This window comes from Ovis aries, chromosome 21, assembly GCF_016772045.2.
Source record: "Ovis aries strain OAR_USU_Benz2616 breed Rambouillet chromosome 21, ARS-UI_Ramb_v3.0, whole genome shotgun sequence".
In the NCBI taxonomy this organism is placed as follows: domain Eukaryota; kingdom Metazoa; phylum Chordata; class Mammalia; order Artiodactyla; family Bovidae; genus Ovis; species Ovis aries.
This window is the reverse complement of record NC_056074.1, coordinates 15,299,997-15,319,366: the sequence shown is the minus strand read 5'-3', so window position 1 is coordinate 15,319,366 and position 19,370 is coordinate 15,299,997. Positions and strand designations below refer to the sequence as shown.

Below are 19,370 nucleotides of genomic sequence, written 5' to 3'. Positions count from 1 at the left end.
CCTCAGGAAAGAGTGTGCTTTTACGCAGCTGCCCTTCCAGTTAGCCTGGCCCTGCTCGAGTCCTCTCCTGACCTCTAGGGTCACATACCCACTGTTATCTGCCCCCAAATTACATGTGTCTTTTCACATGTACTCATGCGCGCGGCATGCATGCACACATACCCCATGGCTCCCTTTCTCTCTCTGAAAATGGTGAGCGAGTTGAGAGCCAGCTCTGCCCCGTTGTCACGGAACCCCAGGCTGTGCTGGTATCCATGGGGGTCTTACAGCTTACCTTGGCAGCCTTTTTGGCTCTTATCGTAGAGTCAGTACTACAAATTTTCTGTTCTGAGTTTTAAAACTTTGTAGCATTCAACCATTCCAGTGTTCTTGCCTGAAGAATCCCAGGGACGGCGGAGCCTGGTGGGCCGCTGTCTATGGGGTCACACAGAGTCCAAGACGATGGAAGTGACTTAGCAGCAGCAGCATTTTAGATAATGTTGTGTTTGTACTTTACTGTGTAGAATAAAAGGGCTGTGTTTAATAAACCTAGGATTAGAGTGCAAAAAACAAGAAAAGAAAATACGGGAAAGGCAAGACGGAGACTATTTTCTGCTTTCTCTAAGCTGTGGGGTGTTCAGCTTAAGAATAATAACTAAATTCATTTACTCTATGTCAGGCACTGAACTATGCACTTTATTATATATATTTCATCCTTATAACCATCCTATGAGCAGTTACTATTTCTGATCCCATTTTAAAGATGAAGAAACTGGGGTATGAAGCAGCTAAGTAAACTTAAGAAGAGATTAAAAGCTACAAAGTGTCAAAGCCAGGATTCCTGACTCTTGTCTTTGGGCCCTTCTTGTTAACCAAGGCTTCTTCTCGTCAACTCAGATCTCAGCTAGAGATGCTTACAACTATTTTAGATCTGAAGTATTAAGACTCTCAGTGAGGGGGGCAGAAGCTAGAACTGAAAACAGGACATTCTGTGGTGGTTTAGTCTCTAAGTCACGTCCAACTCTTTGCAACCACGTGGACTGTAGCCTGCCAGGCTCCTCTGTCCATGGGGATTCTCCAGGCAAGAATACTGGAGTGCGCTGCCATTTCCTTCTCCAGGGGATCTTTCTGACCCAGGAATCCAACCCGGGTCTCCCACGGTGCGATAATACACTGCTCTGTGTTGCATCTGTCTTTCTCGGGCCGTGCTGGGTCCTGGCTGCCATGTGCAGGCTCTTTGCTGTGGCATGCGGGCTCTTTAGTTCAGCCTGCAGGATCCTGACTCGCAGCACATGGGCCCTCAGTGGTGGCATGCAGGTCCTAGCTCCCTGACCAGGGACCACACACGGGCCGGGCTCCCTGCCCTGGGAGCACCGAGTGTTCACCAGGAGTGTCCCTATGTCAAATCTTATAATGAGAGGAACTTTCAGTGGTGATTTGTCAGAAAAACTGGGTTCTATTCTTAGTCTATCCTTTATTGTATAATCTCAGCAAAGTGCATGACCTCTCAAAGATGCATGAAGCTGTTTATCTCATGGAGTTGTAATGTTTATCTCACGAGGTTGTAAAGAGAATCAGGGGTGTGTAAGCATTAATGTGTCTGCTTTGGGACCATTTTGAAGATTTTTTTTTTTTTAAGTTCTCCAAATGTTTGGATCAATACAGCTGCTGGATAAACTAAGTGTTACCCACCACAATAAAGCAGACAGTCCTGAGACCAGATCAGAATCCTGGATTGTTGGGAATATTAATAGCCACTCCGTTTTCTTTATACGTGAACCCTATGGAAAGCATCTGATGCGCCTCCTCTCTGACTCAGGTACTCAGGGAATGATTCCCTTCCTCACTCCTTCCCTGCACCGATCCCTCCCCTACTCCTACCCTGCCGGCTTTGTGCTTTCATCATGAATTACAGGGGGCTTGTTACTCCAGAGGCTAAGGAATAATCCAGGTGCAAACAGAACAAGAACTGTCTGGGATTCCCCCATCTCAGGATCACTGAGGCTCACAAGCAGCACTAGCAGCCTCCCTATGGTTCAGTTCCCCATCCCCCAAACAGGCTGATTCATTTGTTCAGGGGACACCATGGAGTCCTGCCAAATGCAAATAGACTGACTATGGGGCATGTGCCAAGCTATGCTGGGAGCGGGCTCATTACTGCCACAGTCACTACAACAAATAACAACAAAAGCCTCTAGGTACAAATTAGCACACATAATAAACTTAATTCAAGAAACACTGAAGAGACCCTTAGTCACATTTTAATTCAAACAGCACTGTTGATCACAGAAGGGCCTGGTGGCCTCTACAAACTGAAAATAAGGTGGTGGTACAGATTAGCTTCTGTTATGCTCGGTGACCCTACCAAACTAAATTCACTTAGTACTACTACTGCTACACACACACACACACACACACAAACACACAAATGTGAAAGGAATGCCGGGAAGAGTGCAGAGTAAGTGAAAAGAACTCACAGTCTGGAAATTATGAAGGGGGTCTGTGTTCTGTTCCAAACTGGATTATTCCTTAGCCTCTGGACTTAGAAGTATCAAGTCCCATGTAATTTGTTCATAAAAGCACAAAGCCAGGAGGGAAGTAAAGGAATCATTCACTGAGCGCCTGAGTCAGACAGGAATCACATGAGGAACTTTACATAGGACTCACATGTGAACAGGAGTGGCTATTAATAGTTCCAACAAACCGAGACAAAACCACTGTGATGAGACTTGCAAACCTCTTTTCCAAAGTAATAAACACATAATGTGCTTCAACAGGGACAAAACACCAGCTGCAGAGACAAATAATAATAACTAGCATTTGAGCACCTATACGATGTGCCAGTATTGTGCCAAACTCTTTACTCATGGACGCTGTCTGATTTTCAATACTCACAACCACCTAGGAAGTACATGATACTATCTTCAATTTGTGGATGAACAAACCGAGGTGCTTAAAGTGGTTAAGCATCTTGTCTGGTCAGTCAACCAGGTTCAAGTCCCACCTCAATCATCTGCCCGTGTGACTTCAGCCAAATCCCTCAGCTTTGCTGGTGGCTCCAGAGGTAAAGAATCCATCTGCCAATGCAGGAGACACAGGAGACGCAGGTTCGATCCCTGGATTGGGAAGATCCTTTGGCGAAGGAAATGGTAACCCACTCCAGTATTCTTGCCTGAGAAATCCCATGGATAGAAGAGCTTGCAGGCTACAGTCCATGGGGTTGCAAAAAAATTCAGACACAGTTTAGGGACTAAACAACAGCAGCAGCAATATCCCAACAGTGAATGGAGATAAGACCAGTCCTCCCTGGCACTCACTGACTGCTGCGAGGACTACATATTACACAGAAGAGTGAAGTGTATATAAAAGTATTTCACCTTCTCTTGAGTGGACTGCAGTCAACGGCAGGCAGAGACTATGGCACACGATCTTTTAAAAACCCTGGTGGCTCAGACGGTAAAGCATCTGCCTACAATGTGGAAGACCTGGGTTCAGTCCCTGGGTCGGGAAGATCTCCCGGAGAAGGAAATGGCAACCCACTCCAGAAAAATCCCATGGACAGAGAAGCCTGGTAGGCTACAGCCCATGGGGTTGCAAAGCGTCAGACATGACTGAGCGGCTTCACTTTCACTTTCAAGACATAGAGCATGAGCTGAATGACTGTACATTCATCATCACTATGAATGAGTAGATGATATCAATGCAAATATGAATATAATGATTGTGCACTCAAGATTACAGATGAACAAAGTCTGCCTGCCTAGTCATCTTCTCAGTATATTCACTGAGCACCCACGTCTGCGGTCAGCGCTGTGCCGCCCCCCATGGAGGCACAGTGATGAGCATGAGGCCCTGGAGGAACCCAGCAGTGCGCTAAAGGGAGCAAAGGCGGCGGTGAGAGCCAGCACAGCTCGAGTGGGGACCCATCACGGCAGGCAAGGAGAGACTCAAGGAAAACAGGCTGGGGCAGATGGTGGAAAAGCTATAAATGACCCTCTAAGAAGAATTTCAAAAGAATCAGCCAACTGAAGGAGCTACCTTAGGAGAATCAGAGAAGCACCGTCACGAGGAAGGAGGGGAAAAAAGGGCAGGTGGAGAAACTGCTGTTGTTGTTTATCCCTCAGTCGTGGCTGACTCTGCGACCCATGGACTGCAGCGTGCCAGGCTTCCCTGCCCTTCACCATCTTTTGGAGTTTGCGCAAACTCATGCCCATTGAGTCAATGATGCCATCCAACCATCCCAACCTCTGTGGCCCCCTTCTCTCCCTGCTCTCAGTCTTTCCCGGCATCAAGTCTCACGTGAACTTGAAGCCCACTGCTAAGTTCTGTTTAGGGCTGGCTGCTTACGCGATTTCTTCCCCTCTTACTCCATTCCTGTCTTCTTAGCTTATACTGATATCATAAAAGTCTTCTTCTTCTTTTATGCCTTTGGCCTACCTAGGTTACAAACGACCCTGATTTTAGAGGGTCTTCACGCTCAGTAAATATGCTGAAAAGATGACTAGGCAGACAGGTATATTTCAACTTCTGTTTTCTGTTAGATCTTTATACCATCCCAAGAGTATCATGTACATAAAATGAGGTGTCATGTAACTGTTCAACAAGTAGATATCCACATGTAAAAGAATGAAGATGAAACTTTATACGGTATACAAAAATCAGCTAAAGATGGATTAAAGACTTAAGTGTAAGAGTTAGAACTAACGCACAGGAAAAGCTCCGTGTCGGATCTGGCAATGATTTCTTGGATATAAGACCAAAAGCACAGGCAGCCAAAGGAACAAAACAGGTAAACTGGACTATAGAAAAAGTAAACCTTCGGTGAGTCACAGGACACGGTCAAAAGGGTGAAAAGACAACCCAGGCTGGGAAAAAGAATTTTTGCACATCATATATCTGATAAGGGCTCAATGTCTAGAATACGTGAAGAACCGTTACAACTCAACAACAGCAAAAACTACCTCAGTAGAAAAGGGGCAGATGTGCACAGACACTGCTCCAAAGAAGATACACAAATGGCCAATATGCACGCGAAAAAATGTTCAACCTCACCAACCATTAGGGAAATGCAATGCAAATCAAAACCACAGTGAGGTACCAACACACGTTCACTAGGATGGTTACTATCCAAAAAAAAAAAAAAAAAGAAGAAGAAGAAAATAACAAGTGAGTCAAGGACGTGAAGGAACTGGAACCCTTGTATACTATGGTGGGAATGTGAAGTGGTGCAGCTGCTATAGAAAACAGTTTGGTGGTTCCTTAAAAAATTAAAAATAGAATTTCCATATGACCCAGCAATTCCACTTCTGGGTATATACCAAAAAAGAATTGAAAACAAGGCCTCAAACGATATTTGTATACCCCTGTTCACAGCAGCATTATTCAAAGTAACCAAAAGGTGCGCGCAATCCACTGTCCATCTATGGATGAACGGAGAAACAAAATGCAGTCTATACATACAACGGAACATCATTCAGCCTTAAAAAGGAAGGGAGTTCTGACACACGCAGCAACATGGATGAGCCCTGCAAGCTGAAAGCGCAAAAAGACAACTCCTGTACAATTCCACAATTCTCTCTGAGCTTTGGATTTTTAACCATTAAAAAAAAGAAGAAAAAAAGGATTAAACTATTCTACATTTCCTTTCAGCTGTGAAAATACGAACACGCTGAAGGCTAAAAAGATTAAGAATAGGCTAGCAGAAAGGAAGCATTTTTGAGCACTTATTATGTGCAAAATACTGTGATGGGGCTGAGAGATTCACAAATACAAACCTAGAAAAGGAAGGCGATAATTTCTGCTTTGAGAGAAACAAAGGTAGACATCACCATGTAGGTGTAGGTTACAGGACAGCGTGATTAACTGCTAGGGGAAATCCAGGAAAATCCACCAAAGAGGTGATAATTGAGGGGCCTTGATTTTTGAGGAGGGATGCGAGGGATTAGGAAGAATCAGGCAGACCAGAGGCAGAAGGAGCAACCGGAGTCCTCACAGGGAACGGACGCACCAGCGAGGGCGCAGTCCACAGCAGAGGGGGAAGCCAGTCTGGAAAAGCAGTCTGGGAGCTGGTTGGTAAACACCCACAGAGTGGGAAAAGGAGCTCGGATTTTATGCAGTGAGGAAACACTGACAGCTGAAGCTGGAGAGAGACAAGATCGGACGTGCACGTCATAGAAACATCATTTTGGCAACAGAGTACAGGAGGGAAGGTTCAGGGCAACAGGAAGCTGCTGCGGTAGCACAGACAAAACAGGATGAGGGATAGCAGCGGCAGAAGGAGAGGGAAGAGAGCTCTCTGCCCCACGCAGCTCCCACTGACAGGCAGGGATGGTGCACGCGCCCCAGAAGCTTGGCTCGTACACATATGGACCCTCAACCACATTCCTACTGTCTAAACGGTTTCTGACTATCTGCGAATGTCTCCAGGTCCAGGGCAATCACTCAAAGGGAGGAAACTGGCACCAAAGTTAATCTGTTTCAGCTGCGAGGCTACCCCTTCACCCCCTTCAGATGAGAAATAATGGAAGGCAGCAGTGGAAAAGAGCATCTGGCTGCAGCAAAGACCCATCCCTTCCCACGCCGGAGCTGTTGCCTCATCCCTGGGAATCACGACAGTCAAGAGTGGAGAATCGTTCTTTTCATCCCTTCTCTCAGCATTATTCCTGCGACCTCACCCCTAACAATGGCAGGGTCTGTGTTATGTTTTCCCTCCATCGCCGCCCCCGCACCCCACCACGGTCCAGCGGAAAGGCTGTGCCCCAGGGACCCGTGAGGGTGAGGCTGTGAGCCTCACAGCCTCAGAAAGGGCTTCAGCCCTTCAGAAAGGGCTGCCTGAAGGAGCAGATTTTAAAAGACCCATCATTAGCTAGAGGGAATGGGGAAGACTGTCTCCCCTCCCTCTATGACATTAGCAAAAAAGATTTTCATGACGTTTCCCAGTGGTGGTAAGTGTGTGATTAAACAGACACCCCTGTCCATTGCTCAAAGCTATTTGCTGATATGATGTATTTGGAAAACAATTTGGCAGTATTTCAAGAGCCTTAAAATGGCTCATTCCCTTTTGTCCAATAATTCTCCTTTCTGGCAAGTGACTAAGGGAATAATTCAAAGGAAAGAGAACTGTACATGCGTGAAAACACACGGCATCAGAGGCCCAAAAAAGTGGCAGTTTCTTTTTATTGAGATTTTTTTTTTCTTCCCATGCCTACCTCTCTGACTTTCCCTTAGGCTTTGTAATGTTGATCTCTGCAAGAGAACCAGATATAATGACAGAAATTGCAACCTCTTACCTGAGTATACAACTTAAAAAACATGCTGTAAGAAAATTTACATGACTAACCAAACTCTGCAATGAGTTACATTAGAGGCTTTCTATTCATTTTTAAGGCAGGAAATTATTGTTAAAAATCCATTTAAGGTAATGAATTTATACATTCAGTATTCCACCATGTACTCTTCCAGGCACTCTGCCAGGGGCTGAGGGACTGAATAAACAATAGAGACACAGTCCTTGATCTCAGAGCCTGGTGCCTAGCAGAAAGGTCAATAAGAAACAAGCAATTATAATAAAGCATGATCAATATTATGATAAAGGTAGACATGGTGTGCTAGTGGGATGAATAGCAAGAGTGTCTTATCCTTACTGAAGGGATCAGAAAAAGCCAGGGGAAATAGTTAGGGAATTTGGACTTTATCCTCAGGACCAGAGAAGTATTCTAGTTTCCAAAAGAGGAGAGCTTATTGCTGGATTTCTGTTCTGGAAAGATCACTCTGGTTGCTGTGTGGAAAGCTGGAGAAGAGTAACTATGGTCAAGCACCATCAACTGGGAGGCTATTACAGTCCCAGTGAGGAGTGAGGGTGGCTTGGGCTGCTGTGGGGTAATGGAGAGAAAGAGGAGGCCACGCAAAGGACATATTTAATAGCTAGAATCAACTTCCTATTCATTGCTGGACTGTGAGGGGTGATACAGAAGAATGACTTCTAGGCTTCTGGCTTGAGCCAACTGAATGCAGCTTTCCCAGAGCACTAGGAAATTTGGTACTGGGTAGATGATACTGAGTATAACTTTAGACATTTACACCTGGAAGATCTTCACGACATTTTTGTGGCACTGAACTATGTAAGCCAAGGATTCAGTCCTCAAAGTGCTTACGTGGGCTGGAAATACAGATTTGGAAGTCATCAGCCTATAGTCCTGGTAACTGGGGCAATGGAAGTGGATATGATCATCCGTGTAACAAGGGTTTATTGAGCTTAGCACAGTACCAACTGCTATGAGACAGGGCAGAAGGGAAGAGTTTCCCTAGATCATTCCTTCCAGGATGCCTTCCCATGACCGTAGACTAATGGAAATACAACTGACCTCTGTTACTGCTTACATTTACCTATTTATGCTATATCACTCAAGAGGTAAGTCTTAGCTGGCTTATCTTGCCTATAGATTGTAAATGAGCTCTTTGCAAGCAGGAACCGCATCTCACATCTCTTCACTTCCAGCCCACGGCAGCATCTGAAGCATAGTGTGTGTGTTTAGTGTTTGGAAACTGATGTTGTAATAAGGAAATTCAGCACAGATCACACTGCATTTCCTCTAACACCATTTGTTTTATAAACATTACACAGAAGGAGGGAGAAGACTATTTATCTGTTTTAACCAAACTTTTGTTTTTGGACAACTTTTCAAAAGTGCTCCGCTTGCTGAAAAAAAACAGATGCGTTCTTAGATTGTGAAATTATTCCCACCTCCTGTCAAGTCTTTGGTCGAGAGCATATACTAGGTGTCTGCTACTAAGCTCTGGACAGATCTGCAGCAGTCTTCAATGGTACCTGCCTAAGAGAAGCTCTTTTTCGCAGTACTCTTGACCCTGAGTGGTGATTTATTAACACTTATTTATTCATGGTGTTGTGATGGAGGATAGTCTAAGAGACACAGAGCTGGCATCTGCCCACAAGCGTGCCTATAATCTCCAATAGCACAGATTACCAAGAGAGGTTTGGATAGAAGATACAGATAAAACATTAAGACTAGGCAAGATTAAATACTGACATTCCATTCAGACAGAATACTGGGTACATCAGAGCAGGGGAGAGAAAGGAAAAAGGAATGTTAAGGGAGTGTAATGGTTAGAAAAAGAGAAGGGCTGGAGGGAAAGCAAAGACAAGTTTTTTGGGAGTCTGAGAAAGATAAAAGCACAATCAAACACAGCAGCCTCCACACTGTTAAGGAGAGGGGAATGTCTGAGAGGTCACAGAAGGGGACAGGCTCTGCGCTAAGTGATTTCATGCAGTCTCCCATTATTGACTGCAATCCTATGAGGTAGGAATCCTTCGTCCCATTTTATGGATAGAGTAACTGAGGCTCAGGGAAGTAGAAGAATTTCATAAAGATCTCGTGACACTGAAGTATTTCCAAACCCAAAAGACTGTAAAGCCTCTGGATAAAATTCTGTAGGGTGGTTTGTCATTTTCACTTATGGTTGTAGCCAGTTAATTCAAAGTCATCCATTTTACAGCGATATGCTGGAGTCAGCTCACGAAAGCTGATTGTTAAATTTTCAGTAATTCTGCAACTCAGCTGGCCTCATCTTAGTAATCTGAAATCAGTCGGTGGGAGTACTTACATCAAGGAAACCAGCAAATTCTATCAATCAGGCTTATCTTTTTCTTTTTCTTTCTCAGAACTTGCTGTTAAACGTTGATCAGCACACTGCTGCTTGAGAACCTTAGAGATGGAAGGGAATGATTTTTATCTCACTTGCCAAGTCCCATCCAAGTCCTACCTATGGGTTCCAGTTGGACTGCGCTGAGAAGCGTTCTGAGACTTCTTTTGTGTTTATCTACCATAAAGAAACTGCTAAAACCGCAGAGATGTTTCTCATGGGCAGAGAGGGGGAAGTGGCAGTAGCCGTCCTTGTACCTTCCACCTCTGGCACAATCTAATGCTTTAAATCTAGAGATGGAGAAACAGAGACCCAGAGAGGGAAGGTGGTTTACCTGAAGCCACCTAGTGAACAGGGCAGAGTTGAGGCTAGACGTCAGATAACCCGATTTCTTGTCCAGTGATCTTTCTAGGCCAGCGCAGAGAGGGCGAAGTTGAGGCACTCTTACTTAGCTAGCATTAATAATACTGCGCAGCCTTTAGTAACGGTGGCCACCTAGCGGGAATGCCGCAGAGGGCACACAGGTATACAACGACGGGTGAACTGGACAAACTCCTGGATCTCTTGGCCCTGAAAGTCTATGATGCTAGGTTTCCAGGAACTCTATCTATCCTCATACGGACCTTCTTCCTTACCACAGAAACTACTACCAACCTAAAGTGCGTTATTTCTAAGAATCTTACATGACTTAGCAACACCCTGACAACGACCACATTGTCAGCAGTCGAGAGATCTAGAGATTATACTTAGAGGGTGATTTTACCAGAAAACATGAGCTGAATAATGCCATGAATAAAAAAGAAAATCCACCATTGCTTATTCCTGTGAGTTCCACTAGTAAATTATTCCTAAAGCATTTTTACTATTTAAACACTCTATTTTTTGAAGTAACAATGCTCAAGAATCAAGAGGTATAAAATGGCCAATAGAAGAACGTCTTCTTCCACCCTAACCCCAGCCACCCTGCTTTCTGCTTTGTAGAGATAATCACTGTTATGAGTTTCTTGTGTTTCAATCCAGAGACATTTTATGTATGCAACAGTGAATACGTATAATATTTCCTTTTTCATACAAATGGCTGTATACTATGATTCAGTATCATGACAGATAATGTAACTGAGGCTTCTTTCTTTCCACTTAAATTATATCTTGGAGCTCATTCCATATTAGTACCCAAAGAGAATGGAAGATGCTTCCTACCTTGTGAGACAGTCAGGTAAATGTCTCATCTAAAACCATCACAACTTGATGCCAGAGGAGGGCCAGCAAAAACAAACACCATTCAAATGAAAAAGCTACTTAAGCTCATGCTGATCAGCATTTCAGGGGATTTTGGTTTTACATTACTTTGGTTTTCCTTGTAAAAACGAAATGATACGTCATGGTCACAGGTCAATAAAATGAGAGTAGTAAACTCCACTGAATCAAATTTGTACAGTATCTTTTTCTGTGGGTTAAAAAATCTAAATGAAGAGCTAAAAGCTAAATTACGGTCATGAAAGTGTTCGGAAGGGCTTTCCTATAGGAAAGGAAATTGTTACTTTAAATTAGCTTTGTCTTATTCCAAAAAAGATTCAGATTAATTATTTCATTATTTGCCTGTGAGGTGTCTACATTCTGCTCTGAGTTTCCTGAAGTGCTTGAGCTTCTCAAGAGTAACAGTTTGTTCATCTTTGTATTCTCAGATACAGACAGAGACACCAGCATAAACAGCGACCTCAGTGATTCTTGCTGAATAGATGAAATGATAGACTAGGCAATACTCAAGTCACTTGAGCACTGTTTGCTACCCTGAAACATGTCCAGAGAAAACACAGTTCTGACCCACTGAGACGAAGGCTAAGGAGAGACTGAACAGAAATGTATCTGGGCAGAGGACCCTGTCTATTTAACCACAGCCTATGCTCAGGATCATTCCTACCAAGCGCAAATGCAAGTCTCGCTTCAGTCGCGTCCAACTCTGTGACCCCATGGACTGTAGTCCGCCAGGCTCCTCTGTCCATGGGGGTTCTCCAGGCAAGAATACTGGAGTGGGTTGCTGTGCGCTCCTCCAGGGGATCTTCCCGATGCAGGGGCTGAACCCGCATCTCCTATGTCTGCTGTGCTGGCAGGTGAGCTTTTCATCACTAGTGCCACTTGGGAAACTACACCCCCTCTTATTATTCAATACAATTCTACAAGTATGTATTGAGCATCTGTGCTGGGTCCACAGTGGGAACTGGATACATCTATATCGGGGTCAATTTTTAATCCCTATATTATCATCACTTCTGTACACATCTAATTCCCACCACAGACTGAAACTCTAAAGGATCATGATTCAATCACCTTTGTATCTGAATATGGAATGGGACTGCTGGGCATTCAAAGTCTAATATATGAGCAGAATAGAGACCCATGTACCTCATGCTGGGAATCCGCAGAGAGGGGTGGGGGCAAGGGAAAGTAATCCAGGGATGTTTCTTGTGGAAGTAATAATATCAGAGACAAGTCTTAAAGGATTGAAAAAAAAAAAATTCCCAAAAGCAAATTCTAGGGGCAAGAGATCAAAGATGGAAAAAAGAAAAAAAAATATTCTGAACATAAGGGGAAGGCATGATCATCAAAATGCATGGAGGTAGCAATACTCACGAAGTGTTCAGGAAACACTTTACTACTGAGTATTTCTAGAGCCGAGAGAGTCTCGGGAAAAGAAGAGAATGAAACAGTAGGTTGAGTCCCAATCCCAAGGGGTCTCGGATCATTTAAGAAATAAGATGGTGCAGCCCTAAATTTTAAGTAGAAAAAATATGATATCAGGAGAAAAATTCAAGATTTAAGAGGAAGACAGAGCTGGGATTATATCCTAAACTCATAATCAACAGCAGTGAGACTCTGGAGAAGTAGTTTAATTCCCTTGACATTTAGTATTTCCTTTATAAGGTGAGTATAATATATACCTTACTAAATTGAAATGAGGAAGAAATGGATGTTAATGAGCTTTATAAACTGGCAAGGGCAACATAAATATTAATTGTTGTTACAATCATAAATTGTGCTTTGGGAAAAAGTCTTATAGCCTTGTTGAAGATTTGCTGGATATGAGAGGAAAGCCTAGAAGTGGAATAGATAGAAAATGGTGGTGGAGACTCATTTGCTAGTGCAGATGCAGACAGAAACCCTGTTCCTTCACCTGCAGACCCAAGGCCCTGACCCCGAGCTCTTCCTGGAGCAAGACCCTCAGGAAGGAAAGGATATACATATTAACCTCTAGACATTCATGATTCCAACAGACTGGACAAAATAAATCCTGGGTCAGTGATTTCAATGGGATGACAACATCAATTTCCTGTTGCAGAGTGTTTACTGGTAGCATTGCATCTTTAGTCTTTCCAAACATCAATCCATTAAGCAATCAGCCAAAAACACTAAGTCAGAGGGAGTCTTAAAAAGGACATTAAGTGTAAGATGTTAATAACAGGGGAAATTGGGTATAGGTATGTGGGAACCCTCTGTACTATATTCTCGATTTTTCTACAAATCTAAACCTGTTTGAGGAAATAAAAATCAATTTTTTAAAAGTACAAGTTCAGAGTTGTTCCCCCCACCCCCATAAGAGCCCCAAGCTGAAAACAATCCAGGAATCCATCCATAGGAAAACAGATAAACTATGGTGTGTGCATGCAATGGAATATTAGTAAGCAAGAAAATGGAATGGGCTGTTAAAATAAACAACAACATGGATGGATTTCAAAAGCATTATGCTGAGTGACAAAAGACATGTGCAAAAAAGTACATGCTGTAAGACTCTATTTATATGAGATTCCAAAATAGGCAACAATAATTTACAGTGGCGGGGGCGGGGGGGGGGGGCAGAAAATATCAGAATGATGGTTGTTCCTGGAGGGTGGGGATAGGAACTATCCAGAAAGAGCATGAGAAAGCTCTCTGGAACAATGGTAATGTTTTATAGATTTACTGGTGCTTAAGTTAATACATAGGTATATGTCTACCAATTCTCAGAGAACAACCACTTAAGATTTGGGCGTTTCACTCTGTAAACTTTCAGTTCAGTTGCTCAGTCATGTCTGACTCTTTGCAACCCCACGGACTGTAGCACACCAGGCCTCCCTATCCATCACCGACTCCCACAGCTTACTCAAACTATGTCCATAGAGTCAATGACACCATCCAACCATCTCATCCTCTGTCATCCCCTTCTCCTCCTGCCTTCAATCTTTCCCAGCATCAGGGTCTTTTCCAATGAATCAGTTCTTTGCATTAGGTTGCCAAAGTAAACTTTACCTTAAAGAAAAATCCTGAACAAATCCTGGACTTTGGTTAATCAGTTAATGATATGCATGCTAAAATATTCAGGGAAAAATACAATGATTCCTGCAATTTATTTTAAATGCTTTAAAAAATAAGATGAATAATGGATCGACAAGGGGATTGATAGGTGGATAGATATGTGATACAGCAAGTGTCATAAAATATTAATGGTGGAAACTGGATGGTGGATATATGGGCATAAACTGTAAAATTCTTTGAACTTTGCTGTATGTTTGACATTTTTCATTAAAAGGTTTTGGGAAAAATAAAGAACATTTTGGGGTCTTGTGTCTGGGTTGGGTGATTGAGAGAAAGAGATTATATCTAAGCTTATCAGACCACACTTATAGGCTCCTAAAATTAATAAAAATCCTTTACACTTAACTCTTCACATGAATATACACAGTGTTTCTATATCTATCCTCATTTTATCCCCCAATTTGATTTAGATATCTTTCATCTGTGATCCTTGAGAACTTCTTCATTTTAGCATTTGTCATGATTTCCTATTTTCATTCTGTGTCACTCTACTGGACTATCAAGAGCTCCTTAAAAGCAGCTCTGCCTTTCTTTTTTGACTTGGTGTTCCCTTTGCCTGGGACAATATCTGACATATATACAAGGCATTCACCCAACATTTTTCGGTTTATCCCATGAGTGACAAGGAGAGCCGACCAGGTCAATCAGTCCCCTTTGAAAGCCAGGTGGAAATATAGATTTCCCATAGAGACATGCATCCAAAACATATTCTAGGGAAGTAATTCTGCACTTGGAAGGAATCAACTAGATGAAGAGGGACCTGTCTGTATTTCCTCTTTTAGTTTTCATCCTGACATATTGCTACCCAAAATACTTTCTAGACGACACCAGTGTGGCATATAACTGTAGGTTGGCTCACTCCACTGCCATCCCACTCTCCTCCTAGTTGAAAATAGTGGAAAACTAAAAAGTCACTTTACAGACTGCTTGCAGTTAACCTACCAATTAGGCGCATTCACACAAGACAGGTAAGCTGGAAGTGGGATGACTGCCACTTGCCTCCTCTTGGCTATTTCTTGTGTCCTCTGGCAAGTAAGTACACAGATATTGATACTACAGTGTTTATGAAGCTGAGGCGCCTTTCAGTTTCCTGAGTGCCATGGGGCAGTTGCAGCAGGAGCTTCTCAAGTGTGACCTCCTAACTGCCAGATCACAGCAATGGAGCAAGGGAAGAGGGTTGGACTGATCACTTCAATGGTATTCTAGGGGTGGGCAAAGAGTGAGTATCATTTCTGGAGTCCTAGACCAGAACACACAGCTTTAGTTCTTGCTAACATTTGGTAAGCATCTAATACCTATGTTAAATTCCTTCCTGTTCAAAGTATCTGGAGTGGTTTCCATTTCTTGCACTGATCCCTGGGTATAAAAATCAAGAAATAAGTTTGAGTTTAAGGGCAGGCCCTGTGAATGGGAAAGGGATTGCACTTCAGGGTTTTTCCAAGTACCCATTCAAGTAAGTGTTGAACCCTACTTTGCGCTGAACACTTGGCTAGTGGCTGGCCCTCAAGAAACAGTGGTTTGCTTTAGGTAGAAGATCCATGCAATCATGTGAAAGAAGAGGTCATAGTGATGGACGTTTGAAAGAAGGAAGGAATGGTCAGAATGAGAGGTCAGATGAACTGGGTGGCTTTAAAGGAGAGAGAAAATGCTTATCCTGAGACCTCAACTCAAACACGAACTAAAACGGTTATTAGGATTTTATGCATAGCAGTCATCTCCATTAGCTCCTTTAACACTCCTTCCCCACCATCCAGTCCCTTTTCTGGGGCTTAATATTTGAGTGTTTCCTACATGGCAGGAGCTCACATACATTTTCTCACTTAAACTCTGGAACACCCTACCAAGTGGGATCTGTTATTAGCTCCCTGACTTGCCTGAGGTCTCATAGTTATTAAAAGAGCAGAGCCAGCATTCAAACTCGTGTCTTTTGATCCAAATCCTACATTCTTAAGGGATCACAAAGCCAGAATTTCACTTCCTCAGAAGACATAACATGTTTAAAAACTAACACTACAAATATGAGGAACTGTGATCCTTGTCACGGAAAACCTCTTTTTCCAAGTTTGAAGTCTTCAAGGTAAGAGGAACAGTGTCCAACTGGTTTGGGCCCTGGAAAGGGACTGAGAGGTCCTAGGCTGGCTTAAATCAGACTGAACCCATGAAGGACAAAAGTGGTGAGGGGCAGAGATGGAAGCCCCGTTGCTGCCACTACTGCGTCCTCACTAAGACAGCTCTTTCTCTCCCGTATCACTGTTTACAGCCCTCAGGACACTATCTGGGCCTAATAAGTGAACGTGTCCATTGGGAAGGGGGAAACACACATGCCCCCTCCACGTACAAAGGGACATTTGTGTCGGGGAGTCTCAGAGGCTGACACGCACCAAGGGTCTGCCCCTCCTCCCCGCACCCCTAGAAACAGACAAGAAAGGCAGCTTTCTGGTACCCACAATGGGGGGAGGCTGTGGCAGGGGAGAGAGCACAGTCTCCAGAACTGCTGACTTGATTCATCCCCAACTGACACAATGCGGAGAGGAAGACTTCAGGAAATGGGCAGATTATGTCCAAGAAAAGATTTCCTGCAAGCAGTTAACGGGAAACTAACATGAAAAGCAAGGACTAAAAATACACAGGCTATTGGAAGCTAGCGGTGAGGCCCCAGGGCCCTGCAGTTCTTCAAGAAGTGTCTAAGGAAGCTACTGGCTAGAAACTCTCCCCGCCCACCAGCCTAGGAAGACCAACTTGCCTCTGGCTTTATTCCCTAGGAAAAGCTCATCAGGCCCCCAGTGTGATTTAAATTTCAATCTAACATTCATCAAATCCTCATTGTATTCTAGGCTCTCTGTTCATTTAAGTCATTACTACACAGAAGGCAAAGGCCCTAGAGTCTTAGACACAGAGCCTGACTCAAATGACGAGAGAAGGGGATAGGCAGTATAAATGATACCCGTTGTCTATGTGAATTTCGATTATCAAGGAATAAACCTAACAATGTGAGACTTAGGAAGATTTAAAGGGTTGGAAAACCTGCCGGAAGGTGGCTCTGGAATGCAGGAAATCTATTTGTACTTGAAGGCATTTGTAATGACGGATCAAAGCTTGGCTTGAACAGTGAGAAAACTAAAATGCAACTTGAGGAGACTAAAAATTAGCTATTACAGGGTGTTGTTTGTTTGATTTTTAAGAAAGAACGTTTCTGTAGATGTTTAAAGGCAGAGGCAGGCCCATGGAGCTCCCTCCGTGCCCTAGGGCCTGAGCAGAAATTTGAAGAGACGGAGTTTGTTTTCAGAGTCTTCTCTTTCTCCTTCTCTGTTTTACTTCTAGAGGCCTAATTTTGCCAACTCTTTCTTGAGCCCCAGCATCAGAGTACCCCCTGCAGCACTGAACAACAACGGATCAAGAATCTCAGTTTAAAAGGAAAAACACATTCTACAAACATCAGAGGGAGGAGGGCAGTGCTGGGCGGCCTGCGACGCTAGCATAACTTTTGAAGGGTGTGTCACCCTGCTGCCCCAGGAATACACTCCTAACCGAGCAGTTTATAAGTTCTCACACCCAGAACCTTGGGGCCCCGACTACAAGAGGAAAATCTTATCACCAGTCATCTTTCAAACACGTATACTTTCAGGTTTATAATAAATACTCTGAGACCAAAAAGCTTTCTGCGCCTTATTTTTGTACCCAATGGGAGCCAGATGTGAAGGTACACTGGAAACCAAAACGCAGGTGGTCCTACGTGATTAGCGTCTAGGGAGGCTGTGCAGGGAGAACAGAAAGTTGTTTTTGCCTTTTTTCTTTCTTTTTTTTAACCAGGGATGATGATCTAAGACTTCTTTTGTTGTAAAAGCCCCTGGATGCCTTTGTTGTTGCTGCATTCGACACCTCTGAGCGCTCCTTCTCTCCTAAATGCAGCTCCCAAATCCTTTGGATTATCTGACCACCACTTCCTGCATCTCTGTGCTCCTTTTCAGTCTTATGGGATCCTTTTAAGATCTACAATCCCCCAGGATTTCATCCTCAGCTTCCTCTTTTCTTACTCCCTATAGTCCTTGGTGGTTTAGATTCCACTCATTGCAGAGTTCTCCTAGACTTACCTTTCCAAACCACACTTCAGGAGCTCATGGGCGGCTGTGAGTAGAACTGGCACCTTTACCTCCATTTGATACCTTCTTCCTATTATCTGCATCAGAAGGAAGGGGTAATTATTTAACTGGCACCCTGAATCTCCTAAGCCTTGGTAAACTGCTTTCTTATTATATAAACAGATAATGAGGATTCTGTGTTTTGTCTCTGTGTGTCTGCACAGCAAGTTTATTTTATAACTTGGCAATGTACGTACTGCACTTGTCATTTCATTGTGTGTGTGTGCTCAGTCGTGTATGACTCTCTGAGAACCCTTTGAGAACCCTTTGAGGCTATAGCTCACAGGCTCCTCTGTCCATGGAATTCTCCAGGCAAGAACACTGGAGTGGTTGCCATTTCCTTCTCTAGGGGATCTTCCTGACCCAGGGATCAAACTCTCATCTCTTGTATCTCCTGGGTTGGCAGGCAGATTCTTTTCTGCTTTGCCACCTCGGAAGGCCATATCTAAATAACAAGCATCATCAAAGAGTGAAAATTGGACAGGAATTAAAAATAGGGGAAAATCAAGTGGCCTCAGGGTGTGACAAACATGCCGTTAAGAAATTCTTGGTTTTTGTACCATTGGAAATAAAGAACAAATTGGATCGGTGACTTAAGAAGTGATGTAAATTAAACTAGAATATGTTAGCGACTACTCTCTGCTTCTAAAATCGGAGTCATGATGGAGAGAAGAGAGCCACTGGATCCACCTGCTCAGAGCCTGGCTGTAACTCCCCTGGCATCACTTCTGAAGACTATGGCACTAGCCAGGGGCGACGCTGGGAGAATCCTGGACCTGGCAACGGGGCTCTCCAATGAGCTCTGCTACTAAACACTCCTGTGAAGCATTCACTTAATAGCTTCAAGTTCCAAGATCCCTACACATTCTTAGCATGTGGTCTCAGCAAGAGATCAGATAATGATTCATACCTCATTGCAGATTTCAGTCAATGGGTTTGATTTCCTTATCCGATACTATTTGCCTCTTAAGCCAACTCTCCAGAAAGTTGTAAGGACAGTAGTGGAATATACAAAAGGCACCAGAGAAGCAATCCTGCACTGGTTTCCTTTGGTTGCCGTCTCACATGTGGCAGTGAGGGGGTAGGGCCTAACAGAAAGAAAAGGGCAAAATTCCTCTTAGCGAAGTCAGAGTCAAGACTTAGTTCAGAAGAGGCCAGAGAGGCATAACGTAGAACATTGGGGCGAGATGATACACTTCACCCCCTGACAATTCATACTGCTCTCTGAGGAGGGAAAACAGC

The 19,370-nt window shown here is 43.6% G+C and overlaps 1 protein-coding gene across 7 annotated transcripts in view; it reads right to left on the bottom strand.

Annotated features, from left to right (window-relative positions):
• The window catches only part of GAB2 (GRB2 associated binding protein 2), a 178,049-nt gene that overhangs the window by 85,168 nt on the left and 73,511 nt on the right, over positions 1-19,370 (bottom strand). Inside the window, exons 1-2 of one of the 7 annotated variants that reach the window (XM_060403953.1) lie at positions 19,039-19,370; positions 18,081-18,166 (exon numbers count right to left, since the gene is read on the bottom strand). The exon at positions 19,039-19,370 is cut by the window's right edge and continues 64,635 nt beyond it. The exons of 4 other annotated variants lie outside the window; for them this stretch is intronic. The gene's annotated coding sequence lies outside the window, so the exon portion shown is untranslated. Of the gene's footprint in view, positions 1-274 lie in introns of all 7 variants that reach the window. 2 more of the 7 variants (XM_060403951.1, XM_060403952.1) reach the window with 2 other exon arrangements.